This window comes from Rutidosis leptorrhynchoides, chromosome 11 (genome assembly GCF_046630445.1).
Source record: "Rutidosis leptorrhynchoides isolate AG116_Rl617_1_P2 chromosome 11, CSIRO_AGI_Rlap_v1, whole genome shotgun sequence".
NCBI classification, from domain to species: Eukaryota; Viridiplantae; Streptophyta; class Magnoliopsida; order Asterales; family Asteraceae; genus Rutidosis; species Rutidosis leptorrhynchoides.
Genome location: NC_092343.1, coordinates 405,832,094 through 405,839,140, shown reverse-complemented (window position 1 = coordinate 405,839,140; position 7,047 = coordinate 405,832,094). Strand labels below are relative to the sequence as shown.

Genomic DNA, 7,047 nt, shown 5'->3' with positions numbered 1-7,047 from the left:
TTTCTCTTGTAACGGACCAGCACACTTAAGAATATTAGTTCACTTGCAACAAAGTAGTTTAGCTTAAACAAGTTGGTCTAACAGAGAGACGGCAGAAAAGATGTGCTGACTTAACTAAGGCATCATAAGACATGTCTAAGGAGCCAGTAGTAAAGTTGAGCTTCTTTCAAAGATGATTTAGTATAAGCGCTATTATCTCCTTGAAAGAGTCGGCATAAGTATTTAACAGACTTAACCAAACTTATATATTGTATGCTGATCATCAGTCATTAACTTTATGTTAGATCCATCATAAGTACTAGCTTCAAGTCAATCAACATATTTATCGACCTTACTTCCAACAAACACTTACACTTCTAATTGTTAAGACACAAATTAAAATTAAAAATAAAATATAAATAAATAAATAAATAATGTGCACTGTAACTATAAAATATAAATTGGTAATCAAGTTAAGCGTATGCTGCTAACAATCAACCTTCATGTTAATGTTAGAATAAATAAGTAAAAGAAGAAATGCAAACCTGGATTATTAGGATCACTAATGTTGTCTACATCATGTACTCCTAATTAATTGTACAAGAGATCACATCAGTAAGGAATCACAGCAAAGAACTAGCCTTGAAGCTCGACAGCTACATGTTTAAGATATAAGAAAATTATGAATTATGATAACAGAGCCAACGAATTGAAATCAGTGTAGGATAATCACGTTACCTCGAATTGAAACACGTAAACATGCTCATCCGTCGGAGAATCGTCGATGAAAACCGACAAATCGAGGCTCAATTGCTCCCACTGTGAGAAATCAAAGCATACAAAGGAATCATTCTTCGAATTACAAGGGGTATCCGAAGTGGCGGAACGATGGCCACCAGGAAACCGGAAAAGTGGCGGCAGCCGTGCACAACCCGGAGGTCGCAGTCGACAACGGCGGATAGGAGCTACGGTTTGGGGGAATGGCAGCCGGAGGAAATGTCACAACCAGGTATCGGTTTTGGAAATTCTATTCTCATCCCTTCATTTCTTTCTCATTTTCCATTAAATTCCCATATTCCTTTTATATTAACATTTAGTCCTTTACACTATTAAAGTAGATTATGACCCCCTAAAATCTCATATATCTATCTCATGCATATATAAATATTAAATATAATATAAATTAAATATATAAATATATACTCCGTAATAATTAAAAACACCTCTTCGGTTAATAAATTAGAATCTGATCCGTATGACTTTACAAAAGGGACTAACCATGCCTTTGTAACATCTTAGCATGCTTGGTTGAGGGTAATAGACCATAAGAAATGAGTATGATTATAATTGAATGTGCTTGGTAGTTTATAATAAGAATCATCATTACCTTAAACTAGTAAATGGGTCATTACCTACTAAATTGAGAGGAATGGTAATCATTATGGAGCAACTTAAAAGCTAAATTTACGAATCACATTTTATGGTTGTATAACTTCCGCTTTTGACTTTTATGATTATTATGTTATGATTATTTATTATTTTACTATTATAATTATTATTTTATCATTATTTAATATTTTTATTTATTATTATTATAAAGCATCAAACAAGCAATAACAATACAATAAGAATACTCATTGCATTCCTATTACCATTCCCTTTCTCATTACCATTCTCATTCCCTCTTGCAACCAAGCACGCTCTAAACAAAGTATAAGACTTTTTAAAACTCAGACAATTTCTCATGAGAAAATAGGAAGAAAAAATTACACCGTTGGTACCTGTAGTTTGTTCACAATTTCATCATAACACCTAAACTTTTATTTTTACATAGTTGGTACCTCAGTTTTGCTTAATTATCGTGATTGGCACCCCAACCTAACTGTCGTCAGAATTTAAAGGTTAACCTCTCACATTCTATATCTTATAAGCACAAGGACTACAGTTTAAGGTTTAGGGTTTTGGGTTTGGTGTTTTTGGTTTATTCCATAAACCCAAAACACCAAACCCTAAACCCTAAACCCTAAACTCTAAACCGTTCGTGTTAAAAACTCAATCTAAATCCTAAATCTAAACCCTAAATCTAAACCCTAAACTCTAAATTTCTAAACCCTAATATCTAAACCCTATAAACCCTAATATCTAAACCCCGATAGCTAAAACCTCAACATACGCTCGAAAAACACGATAATTGTTATATATTACTTCTTTGAGCGTTTTCCCGCCAAAATAAAAACATTTATCACAAAGTGTCTCTACTAAATGTTCATATTTTCATCACATCTATAATGTTCGTGAACAAAGTTTTTTCAAAAAACGAAAAAAAAAAAAATTTTGCTTCCCCCCGCTTCCCCCGATTGGTTACTTCCCTCTTGATCCTACCAATATATATATATATATATATATATATATATATATATATATATATATATATATATATATATATATATATATATATATATATATATCCCTGTTCTATTCGAATTAACCTAACAAACACGAATTGATCGAAATCTATACTCTACACGTGGTATCAGAGCATAAAGTGTTCAATCCTATCGATCCAGTGCTCAATTTATGTTCATAATCGATCAGTTTTTCAAGTTTTTCAATTTTCGAACTGTTTTGGCGGTTTCAACTTTCTGTGTTTTTTTCATCAAATCTGTAAATGTAGAAACGTTCATATACATCTAGTGAACGTTCGTTTAAAATTTCAGAACCTAATTCCTTCAATCGAGTTCGAATTTTGAAATTTTCTGTTCTAAAAATAACGATGCAAAGTTGATTTTAATTGATCGATTCTATGTTTTACATGAAAATCTGAAAGTGCAGTTATGTTCATAATTAAGCACCTTTCTGCAATTTCTTTGAGTCCAAATCTCATTTTTGAACTAGCTCCGCCGTCAACCACCACCCTAGGTCACCGGAATCTTCATACTCGCCTGAAAATTCTTCAAGAACTTCCATCGATCGATTGGCCTCTTTCCTCAACCGATAGTCCTTGTCCAACGACCGATAGTTGCTTCCATCGACTGACACACTTGAGACCATCGATCGAGGGAGTACAATACCAATTTCTCACATATGGTAACGTTATGCTACCTGTTTTTCTACTGATGAAGACTGACGACCGACAGACACTTCATCCATCGACCGAAAGAGCCTACCTTCAAGTAATTGAAACAAATTAAAAAAAAAAAATTGGGTTCATCAAATTTAAATTGGGGAAGAAGAAAAAGAAAAAGTGCCTAACATTTTTAAGGTTTCAATTGCGTTTGCTAATCAGACAAAGATGATAGAAGGAATGATTTCAAAAGGGTTTCAAAGTTGATTTTTTTCTCGGTTTATCGTAAAAAAATAAAAAAATCAGAGAAGAGGGTTCAACAGTGCGTGTCTTAGATTTTATATTGGGGAAGAAGATTACATGCATTTGATTTGGGGAAGATTGAAGCAGTACACGTTTTTTTTTTTTTTTTTTTTTTAAGGAAAACCAACTCAGGCCCATTAACTGTACAAGTCCATTTCTTACAATTACCAAATAACCAAAATCATTTCACAAAGCCCAAGTACCAAGAAGTTCGGATTCTCGTAACGACTTCAAATGACGAGTACTTCTTGTTTTACACCTCCAATACCAACATTAGGTGAAAATCAAAAACATCTAAATGGTATGTGTACTTGTTGGATGAGAGGTCAAGATTTAGAAAGATTTAAAAACCAGATGTGTACAGTCAAAATCTATAACGAAGATGAGCTTTTTAGCGAGCAAATCACGGGAGGAGCTATTACAAAAGAAAGTGTCTACTCTTCAGAACTACTTGGAGAGTCAAGTTCGGTTGTACAAGAAAAGTCAAGAAAAGCTTCAAGCAGAACGACAAAGTCAAAAAGATTCTTTTGACAGGGAACGACTCAATTTGGAAACACTGAATAATCGACTCAAATAGAAAGTTGTTCAACCCATAGAAGAAAATAAAACAATTCAGACATCAAGTCCAAATGTGAGTTCAATTCAAAGACCCCCATTCTCAACTTCACACTACTACAGATAACCTTCAAACTCTCAGTCGAACATCAACTCATGTCTTTGAAAAATGCATTTCTGATTTGCAACATGAGTTAGATGTTAAATCAAAACCAACTCCTAAACCAACAATGGTATCTATGGGTATACAAGTTGAAATCCCAGAATTCAATGAACCGAAGATTTCAGAGTCAATATGCTCTTTTCCTACAGTTGAGGAAAAGGCTCCTTCAACAGAGATGCCCATGGTTACTCAACCTCACAAATTTGTTTCTCCCGGAGAGCGAATTTATTCTCGTTACCAAACCAAACTTAATAAATTGTTTCTACAACCCACTTATGGACAAAATGGAGAAATCACGGGATTTCGTGATCAATACGGATGGTTTCCTTATAAACCGAAACAATCAAGTTTGGAGAGTTCATCTGTCAACTCAAACAAAATACCGTTTGTTAAAACACGTTCAAAACCATTCAAGTATCAAAACCATTCAAAACTGTTCAAAACCATTCAAAACTGTTCAAAACCATTCAAAGAGTTACTTTCCTTGAACCCAAGATCTGTTATCAAACCTCGATGGAACTCAAGGTTAATCACTCTAATTGAGTATGCTTACAAAATGTCCGTCAAAAACAATGATAAAGCAAACAAAAAAACCCACCACTCCAACTTTCGCATAAAATCTCCTCTATGTCCGATTGAGGGGGAGCAAGATGGTTCATCATTCAAGGGGGAGCTAAAGAAAATCATAAAGCATGCTCTTTCCTACACCCCACTCAATTCAATCAAGACATATTTGAACAACACACACCAATGGAGAGAACCAATGTCAGGAACAAAAGATGGTGTGCATTGTGATCATTCTTATCCGACAATGAAGAATCTCCACGCTCATTCCGAGGGGGAGAGTTCAAGACTTCAAAGATAATCAAAGACAAGAGACTATCAACAACAAATCACATCTAAGGGGGAGATTGTTAGGTCTAAAAATATAGATATGATTTGTTGTTAACATTAGCTAGTATAAATAGGTATTATCTAGCTTAGTGTCTAAGCTTTTCCTCATTCCTACACTACTCCCTTCACCTTAGAACACACATAAACTCTTTCACTTGTAACCAACACCTATCAACCATGTAATTCTTACGCCTAATGAATTTCGACACTTTGTGATCTATTGCTACTGATTTGTATATGTTATTCATCATCTTCATCACAGTACATATACGTTACATATATAAACACACAGATACTACACATACACAAATATTCGATATACATACACACTGTTGCATCTAAAACATGATCATGAGCATGAATTCGTACTAGTTTACAACTGGCATAAGTAGCTAGCCTACATTGATCCAGATCAAATTCGTGTTCAAATTCGATCAGAAAAATCTGATTTTAAGTTTTTCAAGTTTCAAATTGATTTTTGGCGAATTTTGATTCCTGAATGTGTTGATCGGTTCTGTCAATGTAAAAAGTTTTTAAATCATTTACTAGAATACTCGTTCAAAATTTCAGAAGCTATTTCTACATATCGACTTTTTGTTCAGTGATTTTGTGTTCGAAAAGTTTTTGGCCAAAATTTTGTAAAATCAGAGATTTCAGGATGTTTTGGATCTGTTAGTGAATCATAAATGTTAATCGTGCATTAGGAAACATTTTAAAATCGTTCTCACCTGTTAATTCATGTGTTTGACGAAGAATTAAAAAAACAACCGCCGTGCAACACCACAAACCACCACACCACCACTACCGGAATCTGAACAACTTCCAAAATCATCAACAACACCATCGGCCGAGTGTCTAGTGTCCATCAGCCGAGGGTTTAATCTCCATCGACCGATAGTCTCAATCCATTGACCGATAGTCTTCTTCATCGATCGAGGGTCTAAAATACCTAAATTCATCTAGTGTAACGTCATGCTGCCCAAATTTCGAGAGATTTTTTAATTGGTTTCATCTCTTTCATTTGGTTTCCAGTTAATTTGAACAAGAAACTGTTAAAAGAGAATTAGGGCTCGTTCTATTTTGTGATTTGGGAAAAAGAAAAGTGTAGAGAAGAAGAAGGGATTAAAATTCGAACATACGTGTTTGGATTTCAAATTTTTTTTTTTTTTAATTAGGGTTCATTAAACGTGGTGGATAATGTGCACGTAAAAGAAGAAGAATACACAGTACAATTTGGATTGGGAACGAAGCAGATTAATATTTTCAATTTTAAAAGGTTTAAAGGCAAGCTCAAAGAAAGTTTTAAGGTTTAAATTGCTTACACCTTCAGAAAAATCAACACAGATCGATTGGTTAACTCCCTCATTTGTATTCTAACTAACCAATGTTCAAATCTCAGCCACTACAGTTTGATTTTGAGATTTATTTGTGGCTTATACTGCAGCAGGCCTAGTAATTCATTTCGCAAGCCCATTTATTTGGTCCAATCAGTAGTAATCGTTCAACAACCATAACACCTCCAACACCAACATTCTAAATGGTATGTACTTGTTGGATGAGATGTCAAGATTTAGAAAGATTTAAAAACTAGATGTCTACAGTCAAGATCTATAACGAATATGAGCTTTGAAAGTGTCTACTCTTCAAAATGACTTGGAGAGTCAAGTTTAGAAAGTCACTAAAAGCAGATTACGGGAGGAGCTCTTACAAAAAAAAAAATGTCTACTCTTCAAAATGACTTGGAGAGTCAAGTTAAGAAAGTCAAGCAAAGCTTCAAGCAGAGCTACAAAGTCAAAAAGATTCTTTCGACAAGGAATGACTCAATTTAGAGACATTGAATAATTGACTCAAACAGAAAGTTGTTCAACTCATAGAAGAAAATAACACAATTCAGACTCTTCGAGCAGAAAATAGTCATCTCAATTCCAAATGTGAGTTCGATTCAAAGACCATTCTACAACTTCGCAGTGTTGTTGATAATCTTCAAACTCATAACCGAACATTAACTCATGTCTCTGAAAAACGCATTTCTGATCTGCAACATGAGTTAGATGTTAAACTTGTTAGAATATTAATATAGACCCAACCC

The 7,047-nt window shown here is 34.1% G+C and overlaps 1 long non-coding RNA gene across 1 annotated transcript; it reads right to left on the bottom strand.

Annotated features, from left to right (window-relative positions):
- Positions 1 to 521: 521 nt before the first annotated feature.
- Positions 522 to 3,314, bottom strand: LOC139874226 (uncharacterized). Its single transcript, XR_011767845.1, has 3 exons — positions 2,832 to 3,314; positions 718 to 798; positions 522 to 635 (listed from the first exon to the last, which is right to left on the bottom strand). It is a non-coding gene; the product is annotated as an uncharacterized lncRNA (long non-coding RNA).
- Positions 3,315 to 7,047: the final 3,733 nt, after the last annotated feature.